The 23,883-nt window shown below is 38.2% G+C and overlaps 1 protein-coding gene across 3 annotated transcripts in view; it reads left to right on the top strand.

Annotated features, from left to right (window-relative positions):
- tmtc2a (transmembrane O-mannosyltransferase targeting cadherins 2a) overlaps positions 1 to 23,883 on the top strand; it is a 181,997-nt gene that overhangs the window by 1,547 nt on the left and 156,567 nt on the right. The window contains exon 1 of one of the 3 annotated variants that reach the window (XM_043709689.1): positions 69 to 92. The exons of 1 other annotated variant lie outside the window; for it this stretch is intronic. The gene's annotated coding sequence lies outside the window, so the exon portion shown is untranslated. Of the gene's footprint in view, positions 1 to 68; positions 93 to 260; positions 341 to 23,883 lie in introns of those variants that run through there. One more of the 3 variants, XM_043709688.1, reaches the window with a different exon arrangement.

Here is a 23,883-nt window from a genome sequence, read left to right on the forward strand (position 1 = left end):
TAAGCCAAAGAAATCCATTATTGTCAAAACAGTGTGACCGTCTTCTCTGAGGAGAGAGGCACATCTTGAGTGATTAGAAATTGAAATGACCGGTATGTATCTATGGTCAACCGTTCGACTATTGCAAACAATGGAGAATTTCTTCAAATTAGGTAATAAACCAGCAGGACCTGCTTGATGCACTGTAGTCCGACAGAGGTCAAATAGAAAGAACAGGAATGTCAGCTCGGGAGCTGGCCTGAACTTCGCCAAGTACAATAAGCACGTGTGTTTGAAGACAACAGTTCAGTATAACCCCATAGAATGGACTCACCCCAGTCGCCGGCGCTGGGGAACGGTGGTGGGTTTTGTGTGTGTGTGTGAGAGAGAGAGAGTTCATATACCAGGAGAGTGACTGGCCTTTCGCCAAACTCTCAGCATTTTGAAGACAAGGTGCAAAAATATGGGCCCGGGAACTACTGCGTGGGATCCTGACATATCACTTTAATGTTCACTCTCTGCTGTTGTATTGGCGACATTGATGGGTTTGGAATAAATTTACCCTTTTTACAATAACTCATTTAAAACCAAATGGGTTGACGGTTCCACTGAAATAGCAGAAAGAAGAATTTCAAAGCGGCAGTTAAGTGTTTGTCAGCCGGTATCCCATGGAGTCATTTCAGGACCATGATGTTTTGTCACTTAAGCTTTTGCTGTCAGTACCTCCTGCTGAATATTGTTTTGAATTAACAGTAGGGAAAGTCGGGCACTGGAAGTTTGGACTAAAAGTTAACTGACTTGTTTTCTGTAACTATTTTCGGAAGTTTTATAAAGATGACAGTTCAATTCAGGTAATCAGATACCTCCTGAGGAGTTCTCTTTTTAAGTGGGGGGGGGGGGGTGGGAGCTGTAATTTTCGTTAGGTAATTTAGGTCACAGTGTTCATCTAACAGTCAAGGGAAAGTGTAGAGAATATTTTTTTCAGACTATGAAAGCTGCGTAAGTAATTTGTAAATAGAATATTGTCCTCGAGCTGACATTCAACAGACCTGTCAAATATTATGAAAAAAGTGAATATGATATATTATAATTGCTTCAAGTCTGTGCTCAAATTTATGACTTCGACTTAACAGTAGACCTTTGTAATTGGTATATTGTATGATACTCATTTGTACAGCCAGACTACAGACTGTTTTCCACTAAAGGTAGACTGTTGTAATAAACCCTGAACTTTAGTTTTATTGTTATGGAGTTTTTAATGGGCATTGCCAACTTACATGTGAAAGTGAAAGAGGTGAATGGTCATATCTTATGCAGCACTGTGAATATTTCACCACAATTCTCTGGTTAAATAATATTTCATATTTCAAAAGATAATCTCTTACATCAGAGTAACACCTGATTTCATATAAAATGAATGCACTTGACAACATATCAATGAAGTGTTACGTTTTCAATTAATTTATGATAGTAATTTAGTCCTATGATTCAAAAGGTGAACATTGGAGAAAAATGCTTTAATTTACATTGGGTGAGACAATGACCTAGGGATTACTGCTGGACTGTTAGTCCAGAGACCGAGGTAATGTTCTGGGGAGCTGGGTTCAAATCCTGCCAAGGCAGATGGTGGAATTTGAATTCGATATGCATCTGAAATTGAGAGCCTAATGATGACCATGAATCCATTGTTGATTGTCAGGAAAAAAAAACATTCTGGTGTCACTAATGTTCTTTAGGGAAGGAAACTGCCATCCTTATCTGGTCTGGTATGTGACTCCAGACCCATAGCAATGTGGTTGACACGTAACAGTTAGGGATAGGCAATAAATGCTGGCCGAGTGAGTGATGCCCTCATCCCGTGAATGAATATAAAAAAAGGTCTGTAGTCTGGCTGTACAAATGAGTATCATACAATATGCTGACAACAAAGATATACTGTTAAGACAAAGTCATGAATTTGAGCACAGAGAGAATTCTGGATTGTTTGAGGTGCCATCTTCCAGATGAAGTGTTTAACTGAGTCCCTGTTAGGTAGATATAAATGGTTTCATGGCATTATTGTAAAAGAGAGCAGGGTGTTTTTCAGTTTTTAAGTTAATATTTATCCTTCAATCAACGCTTAAACAAAAGATGATCGGGTCATTGTCCATGAGTTTATTACGCACATATTTGCATTTGTGTTTATTACATTATAACAGTGCACTTCAGAAACATTTTATTGACTACAAAGTGCTTTGATATATCAGTGATTGTGAAAAATGCCACGTAAATACAAGTCTTATTATGTTTAGTTTTATAAATGTTAAAAAATTAAATACCACCAGATGTTCTATTTCAGTGTTTGACAAGATTTAAGTATTGCCCAGAACAGTGGCAACCCTCTCCCCACCCCTCACCACCCCCCCCCCCCCACCACAACCACCAGCACCACAGAATTTCAGATGGCACTATATTGAAGCTACTATTCCTAAAATGTTATATGCATCTGGCATATTAAAGTTATGCCATACATTTCATTATGCCTCACATTGAAATCAGTGACAAAGCAGCTTTGCACTCATTGAATCACAATGAAATTCTGGGTCTGCTACATATTACAAGTTACATTGTCTTCAAATTTTACATGCTGTGAATCTTTGAATATACATACCAATTTGTTCTTTTTGGGTTCATTGTGACAAGCATGGAGAATAGCATTATGGAAATACTCAGAGCTTTGGTTTCCAGGCAGCTTTTTTAATGCACTGAGACAGTAGAAGGCAGTGGCTACATTTGAATTATACACAGGTGATTCAATGGACAGAATGGTGTGGATTTCACAGTCACTGTTGAAGCAATGTCACTTCTTGTTGACCTCAGGAAAGCTGCCCACAAAAAAAACTAGTGACAATAGATTTCTCCTTGCCCAATGTTCATTGGAATCAAATGCAAAGTCAAGGGGGTTTCCAAATGATCAGCAATAGAGATGTTATTTTGGAGGGTAAGCAGACAGTGACATTGAAGTAGTCTGATAGATAGTGTGCCAGGAAGTATAGTACACTGACTTTTTTTCACTTTTGACCAAATTTTATTGTCTCGGGATTTGTCTTCTTAAGAAAGCAGTGGAGGCTGGATCACTGAATAGATAACTGGTTGATTCAGACAAGAAATTCTGGGGTTATGAAGTCATGCATAGAAAGTGGAGTCAAGATCAGAAACAATTCAGCCATGATCTTAATGAATGATTTTGCAGTCTTGATGGGCTAAATGGCCTATTTATGCTCCTGCGTCTTCTAATCTATTCTGACTTTATAAAGAGCCAAGTAAATACATGAAAAAATAAACACACGATCATGGTAGTAACTGAAATATCATGAACAAACTTTTTGAAAATTAAGTTGTGTGAGCATTTGATGTCATAATGGAGAAACCTGACATTCCATAAATATATAAATCACTTTTCATAATAGTTTTCAGAACTGTTCCAGAATAATTATGTACTAAGTATGCAGTTAAAACCCCAGTTATGATTCTTCAACAAGATGCATCGCTTTCAATTTTTTTTGACAGTGAGACAGATAGCGTAAGAAGGTAAAGCTTAATCAGTAATTACTACTTAATTGCGGTCTCAGATAGCCTTTAGCAGCACATCCAAGGGGAAAGTATTGAATCAGTGAAGTCAGCTTCTGGATATTTTCATTTCCCTGTGCATGGGCAAATTTGCTTCAATTTCAGAGAAGTGTTTACAGCAAATACCGGCAGTTTTGCTCTCATTACTGCCTCAAAATCCAACCTAGGCATATGTTTAGAGGACTGAAGCTATATTACAACTTGTGAGTAGCCCAACCAATCTCAGATGTCCTTGTCTTGCTCTTGGATTTTCAATGTTCTCAAGAGTCAGGCTGGAATCTGATTGGAAAGCATTAAACTGCTGCTTTCACATTGATATATATCCAACACCCTTTGTAACAATGCTGAACTGATCGTATACTGGCATTGATAAATGCCTAAGCTTTATTCTCTTTGTGTTGTAACCTAAAGCCCTCAATTATAACTTCTTGATAGTTATTCAGAGTATTTTCCTTGTGTGAAGAACTAGTCTCTCTCAATTTGAGGATTAAGCGTGCAAATCTTGTACAACAATCAATCGTGTGCCCATCTCTTGAATTGATAACAGTCCAACTCTTCCCAAAATGCTATTGTTTGCCACAAAGTATTCAATTGACTGTGTGGAGTAGGGCGGCATGGTGGCACAGTGGTTAGCACTGCTGCCTCACAGCGCCAGAGACCCGGGTTCAATTCCCGCCTCAGGCGACTGACTGTGTGGAGTTTGCACGTTCTCCCTGTGTCTGCGTGGGTTTCCTCCGGGTGCTCCGGTTTCCTCCCACAGTCCAAAGATGTGCAGGGTCAGGTGAATTGGCCATGCTAAATTGCCCGTAGTGTTAGGTAAGGGGTAAATGTAGGGGAATGGGTGGGTTTCGCTTCGGTGGGTCGGTGTGGACTTGTTGGGCCGAAGGGCCTGTTTCCACACTGTAATCTAATCTAATCTAAATAGAGGCAAATGGATCCTGCAAGTGAAGACAGTTATTATAAAGTTTGTACAGCCTTATCTATTCATAATGCCGTGGGCAATGTTTTAAATATTTTGCGATTGCAAATTAGGGGTAGTCAGTTAACTTGCTGCTGTTGCCCATAAAGAGCATATCCTATAATCCTTCTTGTGAAAGACATTCAAATAATGGATTATATGTTTATTTCTTGCAATACTCAACAACTATCCTTGATTTCTGAATCAAGATACTGCTGAAAGTTCCAATCTCTGAAATCTAGGAGCTAAATTTAACTCCTGTCACATATATTATAAATTCAGTTCTTGGATATAATCAAGACATAATAATTTAGCTATGTAACAATCACAAGACTTGAACAATGCTTTATTTGAAACTGTTTAAGAGACTTACATTCCTCTCTCAAAAGTCTATTCAAAATTACATTGAATAAGATTATTCAGAGACTATTTGGTAACACCTTGTTAACAAGTAAACTGTTCATGATTCCTTACCATTTAATTCTTGTTTTCAATGATGTAATTTTGCACTGCTGGCATGGTAGATTGAATTCTTTTCAGATTAGACTTTATGAAATTAAGCCGGTCATTCAAGCATTTTGAATCAGGGCATATATTGAGTTGTATCAAGCTGCCTACCTGTTTGCATGCTGTAGTTAAGAGTTTGACTAGCATGGAAGAGCAGGTCAGATTCAACAACACGGCCATCTGATTTGTATGAATTTGTATCAAAGACAACTTTAAATTAGAAGTATATATTGAGATGTCTATCAACAGTCTAACAGTGATACAGATTAATTGTTTTAAGGCTGAGCTCAGCATGGAGCTGCAGGCTTCTGAACTATACCAATATGCAATCATTGCTAGGTCACCACATTGTGAAGACATTTGCATTTTGTAAAGCGAGATAATTCTTGGTCATTTGCAGATACATTTTAAGCTGTATTCCATGTGATCTTTGCTAATCTGCAGTAATTGAAATTGTTGATAAAAGAATTAAAGGATAACATTTCTAAAAAGGAGTATTATGATAACACAAAACCTCAACATTTCTTTTTATAATTAAAAGAGTTGTCATATTTAATTGCCACCCATTTAAATTTAAAGTTGAAATCTGGAAATGTGGATATGCTAAAAATATCAGCAAGCTGACAATGTAAACTCCTGTCTGTTCTAGTGACCTATATAGCAAATCATTAGAGAATTATTGCGTGCTAATGCAATATTTTGTTATTCTCAAGCAACAGTTTTTTGGAAGCTTATGTTAAGTGATTTGTTATGTTTCTTCTAGATCAGACATCTTGGTAGTAACCTTGATACTTTGAAGCAAACATTTCAGCCAACAACAGAAATTAGATGGGTGCTTTATCAATATTCCTGTCAGCTGTGATAATACAAGTAGTAAATTTTGACATAATTAGAAAGATTTTGTTATTTTTCTCATTTTCCTTCCGTTTGTGATGCTGTTTCTTCTCTGGTTTCCCAGGTGCTAGAGAAGTCATGCTAAAACATTGACAACATTTCTTCAGATTTAATGCAAATAAATAGCAAAGTCACTGCATCATTTCCTTTTAAAATTGCCCAACTGAATAGAGGATGAGCAAAATTTGAGAGGTTAGGGATGTTTAATACTAAATCAACTGTAATGAATCCAGAGTTGTTGTTTGCTATTGTGCCCAATAAGCAACTTCTATGATTGAACAAACCATTTAGTATATTGTAAATTCTTGATAATAACTACACTCCATTTCCAAAATATGTGAGAAAAATGGTCATGCATCTCACATTAGTCTGTCTTTCCTCTAAACTACGAATTACTTTTAACATCTGTTTAGAAGTAGACATAATGATGTTTTTAACTAAGATCTCACTTCTTAAGGCAAGGGCTCAACAATCTCTTCAGCCCAAATATTTTTTAAGCAATTACTTGTGAGAGTAATTGGAAATTCCAGCAGGAAAAGTCCATTGAAGAACATATTAAACAGCTCAAGAAGTTTTTTTCATAGTTACATTACTAATTGAGAACCACGGATGTATTAAGAGCTGCTTGGTAATATCATTTAGGAAGGCTGATAAAAGACAGGATGTAACAAATTATGTGTTCAGAATCCTTTCTGTTAAGCTATTTGCAGACCCAAAGTTTATTTATACGAATTAGAAAGATATCTATTATTGGGCACATCAAAGGAACAATTATCTGAATCAAAATGTGTGTAATTCTATTCTTGACTCTTCCAATATCACGTGTTTGGATTTGAAAACAATGATTTTAAAAACCTGAGTAAAATTTGGTTGGTTGAAGTATATAATTATACTTCAACACAGCATTACAACAAAGCAACAGCCAATTTTTTCACTATAACCAAGGCCACTGGTAGCCAGTTTTCATGGAAAAATGCATGGAATGCAATCCCTAAACACTGGTAAAAAATTTGGAATTCTCCATAATACAAACTGAATATAATTTACTGAATGACAGTAATTCAATGGATGGAAACGGGAATGCTACCCAAAAACACCACTTAAAATCCCAGAATCTATCTAACAAAAAGAACTTTGATTTATTCAGTCATTGTATTGTAGCAACCCTTTTCCATAATTATTCCACTCAAGGTACAGAGGAAGACAACTGGAAAGAGACTGCTTGTTCTCAGCTGTTCTTTACAGACCTAATGATTTTAACTGATGTTCCCAGGTGGATTGTTTGGATTCTGGAATAAAATCCACTGGCAATTGCTTTTGAAACAGTGGAACAGAGTAATGGGGATACAGTAGCACGGTAGTGCTCCAAAGAACTTGATGTTCATCAAATCGAGTGTATGATTGGTTATTGAGCTCAATTATCCTTGCACTATCATAGATTATCTCCTCAAGCCCACTTGTTAAGAGGACAAGCTTTTTCTAAAATCTAATTGAACAAGATGTGATTTATACACCTGCCACATTTGTAGTTAAGGAAAGTATTTTGCTTCTGTGAATTATTGATAAAAATGAACTTGACATGACAGTAGTGTTTTTGATCAAGAATCATCTTGTATTCAGACAACTTCTATTATTCATTGGGTCTTAAAGTTAAGGATGTTAATGCTGGATAGGAGCAATCCTGGTTTAAGTGCGACCCAGATATATTCAAAAGAAGTTTCTAAGTTTCTGTCATATTATGTTATTACTGTACTGTCTAAATGTTCTAATTTTGTCCATTCTTGCACTGCTTCTTTCTTAGGACACAGTAAAACTACTAAAGTGACATGGAATGGATTCCCTTTCAGTCTGCTGTGGATTGGGAGCTCATTTACGTGAGCTCATTTGCCCTCTCCAGCAGGGGTAAAATGTCCTGTATCATTATTTTGATATGGAATAGGAAGTCTTCTCTAGTGTCCTGGATGATATTTATCTCTCAAAAGCACCTAAGAACAGGTTATCTGGCCACTATCATATTGCTGTTTGTGTGCCTTTCCTGTGCAGAAATTGGATGACCATTCTCCAACATTACAACAATTGATGAGTTTTCAAAAATACTTTATTTGCTATAAAATACTTCAATGTGTCTTGAGATCCTGAACTCAAATTTTTATGAATATGTTTTTCTTTTACAAATAGACCTACAGAAAGTCCTCTGTGAAGTAATGAAATAGGAAATATGTGAAGGCTAAACATCTTCCACACTTTGACCAGTAATGGTGGAGCTGGTAGATAAACTCCAGTTGGAAAACAAACGTTAAAATGGACTCATCTGCTTTTGTTCCATAGATTATTCTGTACGGACTTAGTAAAGAATTATTCATTTAGTAGAAGTATCCTAAAAATCAATTTAAGTTGTAGGAAGAAAAATTCAAATAGAAAATCCAGGCTGCTTCAGGCCTTTGTTTCATATATTTTAGCTTTCAACACTCAAGTTCCAAATTAAAACCAATTCAGACATTTCCAATCCCTTTTACTTCGCCTTAGTCTCAATGAGGGAAGGGCCATAACTTTCAGATGTGAATCCATCAACTACTGAGGTGATGGTTGGAGCCAGGGTATTGAGTACATCGATGGGTGTGGTGCTCAGGTCCACTTCTGGGTCCAGTGCATCCTGAGGAATCAGATATGAATGTGGTTCTGCAGTTAAATTTCAACTGAAGTCATTACAGTAATATTAACATTGGTGCACCTTCTGAAAGACAGCCTTTTTGTTGACTGTGGGTAGTGAAATTCTTGGACAGCCTAATAGTACGTGTGTGTTGCTGCTTATCAGAGCTCATCTTCCGGAGACTCTAGGATTAGCTGTCATACGTTAAGGATAAGGGGTCAACCATTTAGTGGGATGTGGAGCTAAGGAGATGACTATGAAGTTTCCGAATCTTTGGGGCTCTCTAGTGCAGAGGCTTAAGGATACTCAGTCATCAACTACATTCAAGTTTGAGATTGATTGTGTTTTGGGAATTAAGTGAATCAAGAATGGGACAGCAGGGTCAAAGAAAAGATGGGCTTGCATTTATAGTGCATCTTTCAAAGTTAGCAAATATCCCAAACTGTTTTGCAACCATTGAGGAACAATCATTATTGTAATGTAGGAAATAGAGTAGACTGCTTGTACACAGCATATAACACAGCAATGATGATCAGATAATCTGTTGTTGCTTGAGGGATAAGTAATGAATATTTATTATCCCAGAACACCAGGTATATAATTCAGTGGTTCTTTTATGCCCACCAAGAGACACCTCCAACAGTATAGCAACACTGAATTTAATTCTGTGTCCAAATTTTGGTTGGGAATTAAACCATAAACATTTTGACTTGTAGGTAATTGCATTACTAACTGAGCAACAGCTGATGCCCTAATTCAGTTGGTTAAGGTAGAAGATCAACTTTGATGTCATTGAATGGTGGAGAAGGGTCAAGTAGCTAAATGGCCTATGCCTACTCCAAATTTGTATGTTTTCAAATCCCATTTTATGTGAGCTGCTGGTCACCAATATTTGCCCAAATTGGTTTCACTTATACCCTTAACAATTGCATCATCCCAATTTACAAAATAATGAATATTTTGCCATGAGAAAAGCACGAGAATGACTAAGTTAGGGCTAAGTTAATCGGACTTTCTTATGTGTACTTTAGCACATTTGACAATGTCAAAGAACACTTTTTTGTCTCTTTCAATGGAGATGTGACAAAGATTTTGAAATGCTCTATACTGTCGATATATTTGTACAAGAATGATGATTTGAAGAGAATTTACAGTACTAAGGCTCACAACTTGACAATGAAAATTGGTGCAATTTTGGCATGATTAAAGTTTTAAACTTCATTATTACCTTGCACGGCAATTTGCATTGTGTTTGTTCCTATCAGCTTTGCATTTTACAGTTGCTGACTGTATATCAAGTCATCATATGGTTGCTCTCTCATTAGAGAGACACAACTGGTGGTGATTTAACCAGAGGGCCACCATGTCTCAGGTGAGGGGAGAGGTTGAGAGTTCTTCATTGCAACCTCAGCTGGTGTGGAGATTGAACCCATGTTGTTGGTATCACACTGCTTCACAAATCAACCATCCAGTCAACTGAATTAAACCAACCCCCAACCATAGCACAAATGAACTGGAATTAAATGGTTTCATTGTATAATTGTGTAACTCGTGATGCATCTTTAATTTGTTAAAACAAAGTGAAGTGATTCAACCTTGAAGAGTTAAAATTTCCAATCTTCTATATTGTGGTTTTCATTTAGGCATGGGTAAAACCAGAATTTAAGAAGGAATCTTATTGATGTGAATGATGCTGGGTGCAGTGATGGAAGTAAAAGTGATTAGTAGAGGAAAATAAAACGTCTACTTATAGGATACCTTTAAGTGAAATAACTAAATTAAATTATATTTGTTTTGTTAGCTAAAGGAAAATTCTTAGGATGGAAGGCATTGTTCTTGATTTAATTTCATACCCATTGTATTTATAATGTAATGCAGTTAAAAGGATGAGGGCAAAGGAGTTTGAAAGCAGAAGATTAAAGGTGTTGGAAAAAGCTCACACCTGCACAATCTGGCAGAACTTGCACCATCGTGGTTAATTGGCCAGGAAGTTTTATTTTGATGGTTGAATAAAATTAAGGTAACTTTAGAATTGTTTTGGAGACTGCAACTGCCAATCTACCACTGTGTCGTATTTTACAGCACAGAAGCAGACCATTCAGCCCAACTAGTTGATGTTATCCTGTATGTTGCACATGAGCCCCTTCCATTTTCTTAAACTTAAACAACAACTTATCCTTCTACTTCTGTCTCCTTTATGCATTAATCTAATATTCCCTTAGAGCATTGTATTCTGTTACATTGGATAAGAAAGAATGGATATTTTACCAGCATCAAAACATATTATACGGAATCCAGATAATGAACATGTGAATGATAGAGACTAGTTCTTCAAGTGGGCTGTCCATTTTGAGGTCCAAGCCTTTCAAAAACATTTTTACAAGTGCTCCACTGTATACTACCAACAGGGTAGTGGGTAGGTAGATTTAAGTTTGATGATATTGTAAACCTTGGGATGGGTGGATTGGTAGATGGAAGGGAGAATCTGAGCTAGAAATATCCCATAATTCTTTGACTACTTAGCTGTTCTGATCTCTTTGACTGTTCCACCAGATTTTACTAAGGAAAGACAGGATAGTGCAAAATACTATTGTTAAACTTGCATTGACATCCTGTGTATGGGACCTTGTTGTACATAGATTCGCAAGGTTCCCGTCTGCTTATACTTACTTATCTTTATATTTTGTTATATAATTACTTAGATTACTATTACATTATATATATAGTTGACTGTTAGACTGACAAACAGGTTGATTATCAACTGAATGCACAGACAGTAAGATGGGTACCTTTCATTCCAGAGTTTCACATATTGTATTGTCATTTAGCTGTCTCAAAGGCTGCAATCTGTGCAATAATGCAGCATTCACCTTTTTCTCCTTGAAGATAGGAAATGAGTTCTGATCAATATAAGCAAGGATATACGCCAATCTTTATACATTGAGATAACGTTTTGGTGGATGTACTACATGACCAGATCAAGTCCTTATATAATTACTAATTTTGTAGAGAATGTTAGATGATCTGCGCTGTAAACAATATTGTAGTATCTTTTCACAAACTCACATATTTGAACAAAGAGAAAAGAAATCCAACGCTTTGTCCTGATTCAAGTTGGGTTAAGTGTCCGTATGCAAGTTGATCATGCTCTGGCACCATTTTCTCAATTTTTTCAAAAACGCATTATGCACATGTGGTTGAATGGTCAGAGAATGTGATAAGAGAAATATGTGGATCTGTCTTACAAACATACAAGCTACTGGGGAGGATAAACCATTGCTTTGTCGGGTGGCTTATAGATTTGAAATAATTACCTAAAAATCTTATCAAGTAGCTTTGCATTTAATATTTCTTTGTTTCACTGTATGTGATGTGTATTCTGCAATATCACTCGATTGAGAATAATGAGGAAAGGAATATTCTATTTCCTTCACAATCTTCGAAGGTGCGGTGTGGGGACCAGTCTTGCATAAAATTTGTTGAGGAACACCAAACAAGCAGAAAATGATAGTTAATATACCAACAATTATTGCTGCGGTCATAACTTTGATTTTTCTCACAAAAGGAAATCTGGTGAAATTGTCAGTCATCAGGTATCGCCACCTGCTTGGTACTGTACTGACAAGTCAGTCTTGATTCTTTTGCTCATGTACTGGAGTAGGAATTGAATCCAGAAGTTTTTGCTTCACAGATGAGAGTGTTACCAACTAATCATGAGCTGACAAATTTTGATTACAAACTCTAACACTAGGTTTTAAGATAAGAAACCTAAATTAGGTACAAAAGTTCCTCATTTCCTTTTTTTTATATATAAGTTTTCAATGCATTTGATTCCCAACGCCCTTCCCCCAAGTCCGTCCTCCCTACCTTTTATCTTAGCCTGCTTGGCACACCCTCCTCATTCCTGAAGAAGGGCTTATGCCCGAAACGTCGATTCTCCTTCTCCTTTGATGCTGCCTGACCTGCTGCGCTTTTCCAGCAACACATTTTTAAGCTATTATACATGTCTGCCGAGACGAGTACAGGAGGCCTGTTTCTCCTACCTGTGCTACTTAGAATCATCCAACACAATAGGTGCATTAGTATTAACTCATTTTTTAGTCATTATTCTGCACCTCTGTGTCTCTGCTTTGTGCCACTCCGGACAGCTTGGCTGGATTGAGAAATCCTTACATAAACATTCACAAAATAAATTTCATATGTTTCGATTCTGTGGTGCAACATGTCAGTGTGCTAATGCAGTGTGGCACCAGGCTAGTTACTTGATTACTTTCTTGAACTAAACAGTTGAATTGATTTGATAATTTAATATGGACCATTGAGCTAACTTCATACACAAAATAAAGAAAGTACAGACTATAGTAGGATTAAAAAAATTTCAAAATTACAGAATCAAAATTCTACCTCTAATTTAACACCTTAGACTGATTAATTATACAATGATTAATAGAGAAAGCTAAATATTCAGTAAGCTCAATAACCAAAGATATATCTTTTTTGTCTCACTCCAGCTAGGTATTGTTTGACTTTTGGGACTTTAAATTTATCACCGATTCTGCCACTCATGCAGTCATTTGGAGACCTTTACGTTAGGCGTGTGGCACACTTTAGTGCTTAGCTTTATGTTTAGCAGCTACATCATCTATTAGTTTAAGTGACATTATCATGGCAGACAGTCGTCGTCAACAATTACTCGCTAATGAGTATAATTGACGACCTAACAAATTCCATATCACTGGTCATGGGTTCTGTGAGCATGAGCCTGATGCTAGAGCTGCAGCTCTGACAAAAGCTTTGGTAGGTATCTCCAAAACGTGAATGTGGTCCTTGGCCTTAAGAGCATTGGCATTCCTTTCTCCGGTTCCTTTTCCATACTTCCTCTTGCTCACAGATGTTCTTGAAGAATTGTGTCCCTTTGTAGAGGAGTCTCCTCTAAGTCAGTTTCTTTTGAATGAGGGTCTCCCATTCATCGACATCTATGTTGCAATTCTTGAGGGACACTTTCAGGGAGGTAATTCCTTTGTCCTCATCTCATTTGAATACATTCCTTAAGTTAGGTGAAGAAGATTTGCTTTGGCAGTTGGAATTCAAACATCCTAAGAGTGTGGCTGGCCTAGAGTTGGTTTCAGATGATCATGGCCTCCACTAGTGTTATTAGCTATTCCAAGGATGCTGAGGTTAGTACACCTGTCCTCCCAGCTCTCAAAGTCTTAAAGGGTTTCTGCTTCAACCTAAAATTAAGGTTAATTATGCTGAGATTTTTGTTTTGTTATTGCACCGTTGCATCTGTGCAATTTGTTTTGTCCCATTCATGAGGAATTTGTCTTGCACTATCATCTGACTTCAATATTTCTGCATATAAGCATCCTTAATCTAGGATTGCGGCACCATAAGTACAATTAGATTAATATTGTTTCTCTAGTAGTAATGGAACTTTGGACTTACTGTACTTTTACTAATCACATAAAATATTAATAGTATCTTATTAAAAGGCCACAAAATCAAATTTTGCAATAGCTAAATCTATGTAATGACATTATAACATGTTGCAACCAAGTTTTTAAATAATTATTATTGTTAGTGTCTTGTATGTGAAATACATACATGAAGTCTGCATTCTAATTGTTTCCATGGAAAGTACTCATCATAGCATTAAGACTATTATTCCATATGGTGTCTAGACAGTAATTGCATAAAGTCCTTCGTGATTTTCTTTCCCCCCATTTTAGACACAGCATTTTGGATATTCTGTATTGCTTTTGGAAGTTCTCTCAAAGAAATGATCAGAAAACCTATGTTCTTCCTACATACCCTTGATTAGAGCTTAATGCTGCAACTACCACAATGACGATATTTGGTCATTTAAGTTGGGAATTGATATGCTGGAGGAAACATATACTCTTATGGTTTTGGAGGTTGATTTATTTTCAAATGCATTTCTGTACAGGCAGAGGGGGTTGCAAATTATGGGTATCATTTTGCATAAAAATATAAGTTAGACTTGTGTGTTTTATGAAAATTTTTGTATAATTTTGAACAAAGCTGTCAAAACAGATCTGTTCACTTCTTTACAGTCAGGTCCTGCTGATGCCACAATCAAAAGTAAATCAGGCTTCTTACCAAATCAACTGATTGCACTGATTCTTTAAAGAACACCATTTCCTCAAACCCACCGTCTGCAGATTGGAAAGCTTGTGGTTTTACAAAACACTAGGGTTGGTCTTCGTTTGAAATTTCGAGCAGGCTGCTGATAGTATCATGACTTTTTTTTAAATCAAGAAAGTGCATGTACACTCACTGCATTAAAATAGAATATCTGAACACTATGAGATGAATCGCTTTGGGAGGATGTTTGCAAAACAAAAATATTGTTTAATTCCAAATCTGGGTCAATTCAAGTTAACTTTCTCCTCACACGCCATAAAGGCCAACTGCCTTTGGGACAGTGACTTAAAAACCTTGGTGTTCATTATATATTCTTTGATTTTCAGATACTGAGGCTAGTGATTATTGTTTATGGCATTAGCATTAAATATTTCTATTATGTTATTTCCCATGCTATTTTTATGCAGATATTAGCCTGTTAAGATGAAATAACTCAGTGTCTCTCTTTAAAATAACAAAGGTAAAAGATATATAAATTAAAGATCTAAAGTATGTATTCACTATTATTACTGATGGTAATATCCACTCATGGAGAAAGTGAGGTCTGCAGATGCTGGAGATCAAAGTTGAAACTTTATTGCTGGAACAGCACAGCAGGCCCTGAAGGGCCTGTGCCCGAAACGTCGAATCTCCTGTTCCCTGGATGCTGCCTGACCTGCTGTGCTGTTCCAGCAATAAAGTTTCAACTAATATCCACTCATAACTATGTAAAGAAGCATTGAATAAAGTGGTTGCTCAACTCATCAGACAAGTTTCTTCTGTAGATAATCTAAACCTATTCTAAAATGGAATCTACACGATCCATCAAAACCACTCAGTTAAACACTTTACTACATCTGTCAAACGACTTTAATGAGATTTGAGCTGATTACTGAGGTGATTCTCAGGTCTCTGTTAAATATTATTGTGCTTTGGTTCTTCATTACAATGCATCATCATCTGTTCTGCTGATTAACATCTCAGACCTAAGAATATTGTGATTTTTAAAAAGGAATTCATTACTTTCGATAATTTATTATAACTGTATTTCACTTTCTAAGTTTGGAGTTATCCTTTAAAAACTCAATTTGCTCTACTCGTTTATGCAAGTACTTCTCCAAGAATTTTTTTTTAATCTTCAAGAAGTTTGAGCTCTGTTAGCAGGAGGCTAAGTCCAATTTTCACCACTGTACATGCTATTTTGAGAAGGTTTGCTTAGTCTAATTTTGTTTTATAAAGCACAAAATCATTCGGACAAATTAAATTCTGATGGAGTCCACCAAGCTAAGAGAAGGCCTTTAAGAGAATTCTTCCCAGTTCCAAGGTTATTTTACAATAAAATAGTGGCTCGATGGCATTATTAACAAAGCTCTTCAATAGGATTGAATTGAATCTTTAGGAACCATTGTTCTGGTGCTTGAACAAAAACAGAAAATAGAAATTGCTGGAAAGCTCAGCAGGTCTGGCAGCATCTGTGGAGAGAAATCAGAATTAATGTTTTGGGTTGATTGACCCTTCTGCTTCACATCAGCCATTCAAATGTTTACTCGATTTACTTTACAGTGCTTTCAACACTAGAACACTAAATAAAAGAAAGCATAGTACTGCAGAAGTTGAGTTTTTCCAGCAATTTCTATTTTTGATGTTGATTGAAGTCTGCATTGCCTGAGTTACGTCTACCTGATCATTTTAAGCCATTTTCATTGGACTTGATACATGCACTGCGAAAAACAAATAGCCCAGAGTATGTCCATCCCCATGATTGATTTATATAGCGCCTTTTGTCTAAGAAAGTCTTCTGTACCTTACAGAGGAGAGAATGCACTTAGCTGTGGCAGAACTGTTAGGAGACTTGACCAATAACAAGTTTAAAAAGATAGGTTTTGATAACGCTACTAAAGTGAGACAAAAATATAATTGAAGCAAAGTTACATGAGTGGCCATTCACCCATTTGAACATCCTTTACGTACAAGGTCTGATCTATAACTCAACTTTATTTTATTTCTATTGCACCATACCCCTTGATAGCCTTATTGAAATACATCCATTGAACTCAATATTGATCATTTTGACAAGTTCACTGATCATATTCGTTTTAATGAAGAGAATTTCAGATTTTCATTACCCTCTGGGTGAAAAAAGTGCTTCCTCATTTGACTGCTGAGTAGCTAACCTAAATTTGAAGACTATTGCCCTTTGCCCTAGTGCACACTCTCTCACCAGAGATACTGAGAAATTGTGACTATTTCATTTCAAACACCATAATTAGATCACCGCTTATAAATTCACAAAAATACAAATTAACTTGATGCAATCTAACCTCATAACCTCTTTAAGCCTTTCTAACAGTCAAATTAATTTCTGCTGTGCTCCCTTGAAAAGGCAAATTATCTTTCCTGCAATTCACTGCCCAACACTAAATGTAATACTCGACATGCGACTTGATCAGAACCAAAGCAAAAGGATTTGTTATAAATAAAATAAAGAACTGCATTTGAACTAAAAACAGAAATTGTTGGAGAAACTCAGTGGGTCTGATTGCATCTGTGGAGAGAAAGTAGAGTTAATGTTTTGAGTCCAAGTAACAGAATCTGAATCAGTTCTACAGAAAGGTCACTGGACTCAAAATGTTAATTCTGTTTCCTCCTCACAGGTGCAGAATCGAAAACTGTTGTGCTGGAAAAGCACAGCAAGTCAGGCAGCATCTGAGGAGCAGGAGAATCGATGTGTCAGGCATAAGCCCTTCATCAGGATGCTGCCTGACCTGCTGTGCTTTTCCAGTGCCACACTTTTCGACTCTGATCTCCAGCATCTGCTGTCTTCACTTTCTCCTCTTCACAGATGCAGCCAGACCTATTGAGTATCTCCAGCAATTTCAGTGCTATTTCAAAAGTATTTGAGGAGAAGTTTCAGAGAATAGGATAAGATGATTGAAATTTTTTCTCGTTGATGGGCGGAGCAAGAAGGGTGGAGAGAGGGGGAGAATGACGGAGCAGGGACATAGATCCAACAGGGCATCAAATTTGAAAATCTGCCAGTTTAGCTGGAATGTAGGGATAAAGGAGTTTGTAAAGATAGGAAGACATGTTTGGCAGCTTGGACAAAACATTGATTTCTGTGTCTAATTATGTAAAGAATGTTGCATTTTAAAACTTGTGTGGTTTCTATTAAATACTGTACCATCCTGGGGCAAAATTGTGAATTGTGGGCACACAACCCTATTCCCTCATGAAAAGTTCTATACAGGGACCAATGTGCTGCACTCACGCATGCAGCTGTTCTGTGCCTGTGTTTGACCAAGACTAGCAGCTGGCTTTTGGATGGTGTGCTACCCCCTGCCATCTCCATGCCCTATGGGCATATTGCAAATCATCTGGATTGAAAAATAATTTCAGACAATCTGAATCATAAGCCTGCTTAATGATGCTCAGTAGGAAATAAAGCCTTGAAAGATTGTTAAAGAAGTCTGGAAATCATTATTAGCCAATCAAGCAACAGTAGTTATTTCTTATTAGAGAATAATAGTGGCTAACATAAAAAAAGGAACTCAGAAACATTTTAAAGATGTATACGTAGTCACAGAAAGGGTGGGGCTAAAGACGGTGCAAAGACATCAGCTGCAAAGGCAGAACGGTTGAGATGCTAAATAATTACTTTGTATTTATCTTCACGAGAAATGAAGATGTTAGTAATGTCGCTGTAAAAGAGGAAATGGTAGTGGAACTGCATAGAATAAAACAAATTAAGAAGATGTATTGTCACTTTTCAATGTAGAACTTCTCTAGATGGGATGCATCTAAGGCTGTTGTGGGAAGTAAGAATGGGAATTGTGACTTGCAGGCTTCCAATCCTGCTTGGATAATGCAGTGGTGTTGCAGGATTGGAGAATTGCAAACATTATGTCCCTGTTGGAAAAAGAGGAAAACAGTTAAGGGACATAACTGCATGTAAGTCAAGCATTAACATTAGAACAGCAATCCGTTGCATAATGAATTAACAGTTGGACATACGTGGGCTTAGTAAAAACAACTAATATTTGACTAACTGATTAAGTTCTTCTGTAAAATAGAGAGTTGATGAGGGCAGTCTTTGTGGAAGTTTCAAAGTCATTTGACAAGGAATGACATAATGCACTTCTTAACAAAATTTTAGCCCATGGGTGGAATTTTCTCGTCCTGGAGGTGGTGAGCCTGAGGTGGGCTGGAAACCTAGTTAGATGAGATGGTGGTATCTCAGAATCTCACCATCTTCCTGCCTTTATTAGACATTAGGGTCAAGGTGGACCTTCCCACCCCAAAGCCAAGTGAGCCCCTTTAGTGGTCAAAATAAATTGAATTGAATTGAATTTATTGTCACGTGTACCGAGGCACAGTGAAAAGCTTTGTCTTGCAAGCAATACGGGCATATCACTTAGTTAAGTAGCATAGATAAGTAAATAATAAGTAAACAGCGGCAAAAACAAAAACACAGGTAAAGGCGTATGTTAAGAGTTTGTGAGTCCAATCAGTATTCTCACAACAGTAGGATAGAAACTGTTTTAAACCAACTGGTGCGTGTGTTCAGGCTTCTCCCTGATGGTAGAGGTTGTAGAAAAACATTGCCAGGATGGGATGGATCTTTGAGAATGCTGGCGGCCTTTCCTTGACGGCGGGCCTGGTAGATGGATTCTATAGATGGGAGGTTGGCCTTTGTGATTGTCTGGGCGGAGTTCACCACTCGCTGTAACCGTCTCCAAACTTGAATTGTACTTTTGCCATACCAGGTAGTGATACATCCAGACAGAATGCTCTCGATGGTGCACCTGTAAAAGTTAGCAAGGGTATTTGCCATCATGCCAAATTTCCTCAGCTGCCTGAAGAAGAAGAGATGTTGTTGGGCCTTTGTAACCAGTGTGTCCACATGAAGAGTCCAAGAAAGCTTATTGCTGATAACCACTCCCAGAACTTGACACTCTCCATTCGTTCCATCTCTATGCTGTTAATGTGTAGGGGGGCATGAATAACGTCCCGCCGAAAGTCAATAATGAGTTCCTTGGCTTTGCCGGCATTGAGAGCTAGGTTGTTCTCAGTGCATCATTTTTCCAGGTCTTCCACCTCCTGTCTGTAGTTTGTTTCGTTGCCATCTGAGATTTCATCAACTATGGAGCTCTATTTTGGTCCAAACTATAGTCTCAATTATGGATCGGTATTGGTCCTTAGCCATCTTAAAGGCTCTATGAAGGTCCTTGGATTCCTTATATTTGAGTGGGTCTCCTGATCTGAAGGCCTCAAGCCTGGTTTTGAGCAGGTTCTGTATGTCCTGATTCATCCAGGGTTTCCTGCTGGGGAACACCCAGATAGACTTCCTTGGTATGCAGTCCTCCATATACTTGCTGATAAAGTCTGTGATGGTGGTGGCATACTCAACCAAGGTACCTGTGGACTGTTTGAACATGGCCCAGTCAGCTGATTCCAGACAGAACCGGAGTTGATCCTCTGCCTTATTCGACCAGCACTGGACCTGTATCCACGAGGGGGTCTCCTGCTTGAGCTTTTGCCTGTAGAAGAAACACGGCATTGTTCCAAAATGAGGGCGGGGGATGGAGCAGTAGGCATCTTTCACAGTGGTGTAGCAGTGGTCTAAAATGTAAATAATATTCAGTGAAGGATGAGAACATGTCAGCCCACCTGGCTGGTAAGCCAGTGTAGCTGAGCTATCAATTTTGGGGCTGGCTCCTCAATCTGCATGAATCCATTCACACCATTGAGGGACTGGATGTAGGGCAGGGATGGTGGCTGCTTCATGCCATTCCCCTGTCTTGACCTGCTACTCATTGATCTCCTTTTCCCACCTCACCTAACCCCAGAACCCCACTCCCAAACTAAAAGCATTTATCTGAAGACCTGATTCCTGGGTTTTGGATGTCCTTCTGGCAGTAAGCATGACCCTCACAGGGATGCTGCTGAGTGTGAGATTTGCTGGCGTCAGATTGGCTGGCAGTTCTTGATAGAGGGCATTTCCACTTCTGGGGTCTGTTCCCTGCTGCTATCTAAACTGTCTCACTGAAGGATGCTGTGGCGTACTTGCTGTAAAAATCAGGCCTTGCCACCTTTTCAACAAATGCGTGATATACCCAATGACTCCATAAGATCCCAGCCCACAGAACTAAAGAGATTACTGCTGAACAATTGTCTAAGGAACAGAAAGCAGACTGGAGTTGAGAATGGTTGTTTCTCAGTCTGGAATAAGAATGCAGAAGTGTTCTTTGAGGATCAGTGTTTGAACCACAGTTTTTTTTGATCTCCATAATGACCGGGATCCAGGCATACAAGACTTATATTTAAAGTTGGCAGATGACCTGGAATTCAGAAATATGTAAACATTGTCAAGGGTAGTCACTACATTCAGGAGCATATAGACTGGAGAAATGGGCACGTGGCAGATCAAATTGAATGCAGAATATAGGACAAATCCAGAAAGACTAAATGAATTGAGGACAAGAGAGACCTGGAACTCTGTGCACACAAATGTTTGAAGGTGGCAGAACAAGTTGCGAAGGCTGTTCCACAAAGAAACACATGGCTGAATCTTATGTTGCTTTGGCTCGGCTGCAGTTGTGTTGAGACTTTTTTGAGGATTGTTTGCTGCAAAACCTGATGCATTTTCTCATTGTAACTTACAAAACTAGCCTCATTAACCAGCTACCCTGAAATTATGGTATTCGGCTCATCTGATCTGTCCCCATTGTTTTGTACACCATTCCCTGAACAATTTGCTACCGTCAGAATATTCTGAAATCGACTGCCTTCCCTGGCACTAGAGCCATTTTTGAACCAGACAACCATTGGATAGAGCTGCACAGTACAAAACAATTGCGCTGGATCTGGGATACAAGGGGAATCTGGTGCCTCACATCGTAGGTAAGAAGATGGACTCCCTGCTGGATAGGGTGGTACACAACTGGGATGTACTCTTCCCTCAAAACTAGCAGGGGAGGTCATGGCACCAGGTCATGCCAACCTGGTTTAAGGTTGCCTGGGTAGGTGTTGTCTCATGTTGTCTGAAAGAAAGCTCAGCAATGTAGGAAGAAGCTTAAAGATCTCCTTGACTCTGCTAGTGTAAGTGCAGTCACCTTCTCTCTGATACCTCGCACTCAGCGTACCCACATGCCACCAAGGTTCATGCTCTACCAGTCTCAGTAATGCCAGCAACATCATCCCGTTCTGGCTCTCACCTACCCAACCCATGATGCCATTACCCTACATGACGTTTGTGTGGTCTCTCTGGACACCTTCCCACCAACAGGTAACAGGTGTGCCACACACTTTAATTTCTCATAATACCTACTTCTCTTTTCCTCCCACAGTCCAAAGATGTGCAGGTCAGGTGAATTGGCCATGCCAAATTGCCCGTAGTGTTAAGTTAAAGGGGTAAATATAGGGGTATGGGTGGGTTGCGCTTCGGCGGGTCGGTGTGGACTTGTTGGGCCGAAGGGCCTGTTTCCACACTGTAAGTAATCTAATCTAATCTAACCTTCCCACCAACAGGTAACAGGTGTGCCACACACTTTAATTTCTCATAATACCTACTTCTCTTTCATTCCAATAGGAAACAGCCCAAAATAAGGCAGAAAGAGTTAAGCCCACCATTTGACTACTCACCATTCAGCTCCTTACCCCTTTTGTCAAGATCATTCTGACACTGACTGCCGTGAGTGGCTGACTGACAGTGTCCATACATCTGAACTGGTGTCAGAGGCTAGCCTTGACTTACTGTGCTGTGAATCTTTGAGCAAAGATTATCTCCCTTTACTTAACTAAGGCCTTCTAACAACCATGACAAGCTTTCTGGGAGTTTCTGTCATGTGCACAAACTGGAGATAATAGAGTTGTTCTCCTTGGAACGGAGAAGACAAAGAGCAAATTGGATAGAGGTATTAAGAATTATGAATTGAACTAATAGCACAAATCAGGAGAAAATGTTTCCAGTGGCAGAAGAGGAGGTAACCAGAGGATTTAAGATGATTGGCAAAAAAACACCAGCAAATGTGATAAAACAATATTTAAAGCAATTTTATTGTGATTTGAATTCATGGTCTGAAAAAATTGTGGAAACCGATTCAATAGTAACATTCAAAAGAGAGTTGGATAAGTACTTGAAATAAAATATTTGCATGACTATGGAGAAAGAACAGGGCATTTATTGTAGTGCTACCAAAAAGGTCAGCACAAACACAGTGGACTAATGAAACAAAAACAGAAATGGCTGGAAATGCTCAGCAGGTCTGGCAGCATCTATGGAGAGAAATCAGAGTTAATGTTTCGGGTCCAGTGACCCCTCCTCAGAACTGATGGTAGCTAGGAAAACTGAAAACAACAAATGCTGGAGATCACATCGAGTCAGACGGCATCCATGGAGAGCGAGCAAGCTAACATTTGAAAGCATTGGTTTTTATGTAGAAGATAGAGTGGGGGGGAAGGAGTTAAGGAGTCAGTGATAGATGGAGATAGGACCCAAGCAGAGAGCAGAACAGTTGAACTGACAGAGGAGTGGGGCAACACTTTTCATTTGAGGGATTGAGAAAAGCTATGGTGTCCAAAGACTGAAATTTTGTCTAGGTTGCAGTGCAAGACTTGTGTTATTTTATTGTAGGGATAACTACAGGAATTGAGAGTCAGATAAAGCAGAACAAATATCGTATTCTTCAAAAATATAGCTCCTAAAATGAACCAAGTACATAAATAGAGCCATCAATGAACAGATTAATCTTATGGAGTGGCTAAAGACGGTACAGCTTTTATTTCTATTGAATACTGCTGCAAATTAATCTTTATTTCGGCTGCACAGCATAAATTGATTCAAACAAATGCAGTGCCTCATTCCTAGGTTGTCAGGTCAAGTTACTGCCTGAATCTTAATAAATTGGCATTGCATGTCTCTCTTTAAGCCGCAAGCGCAATCATCCTGGTCAACGAGAGAGAGAAAAAGAGAGTTGCATTGCATAAAATATGAATCTTCTACAGGATCAAATGAAAAGCACATAATAAAGCTTATTTTAACATGGTTGTGAATTACTTCCTGGTAATTCATTATTAAAGGTCATACATGCTGAGCGTAATATCCCAGTTGTCATATGCAGAAACATGCAGGACCCACATGCAT

Source organism: Chiloscyllium plagiosum, chromosome 19 (assembly GCF_004010195.1).
Source record: "Chiloscyllium plagiosum isolate BGI_BamShark_2017 chromosome 19, ASM401019v2, whole genome shotgun sequence".
NCBI lineage: Eukaryota > Metazoa > Chordata > Chondrichthyes > Orectolobiformes > Hemiscylliidae > Chiloscyllium > Chiloscyllium plagiosum.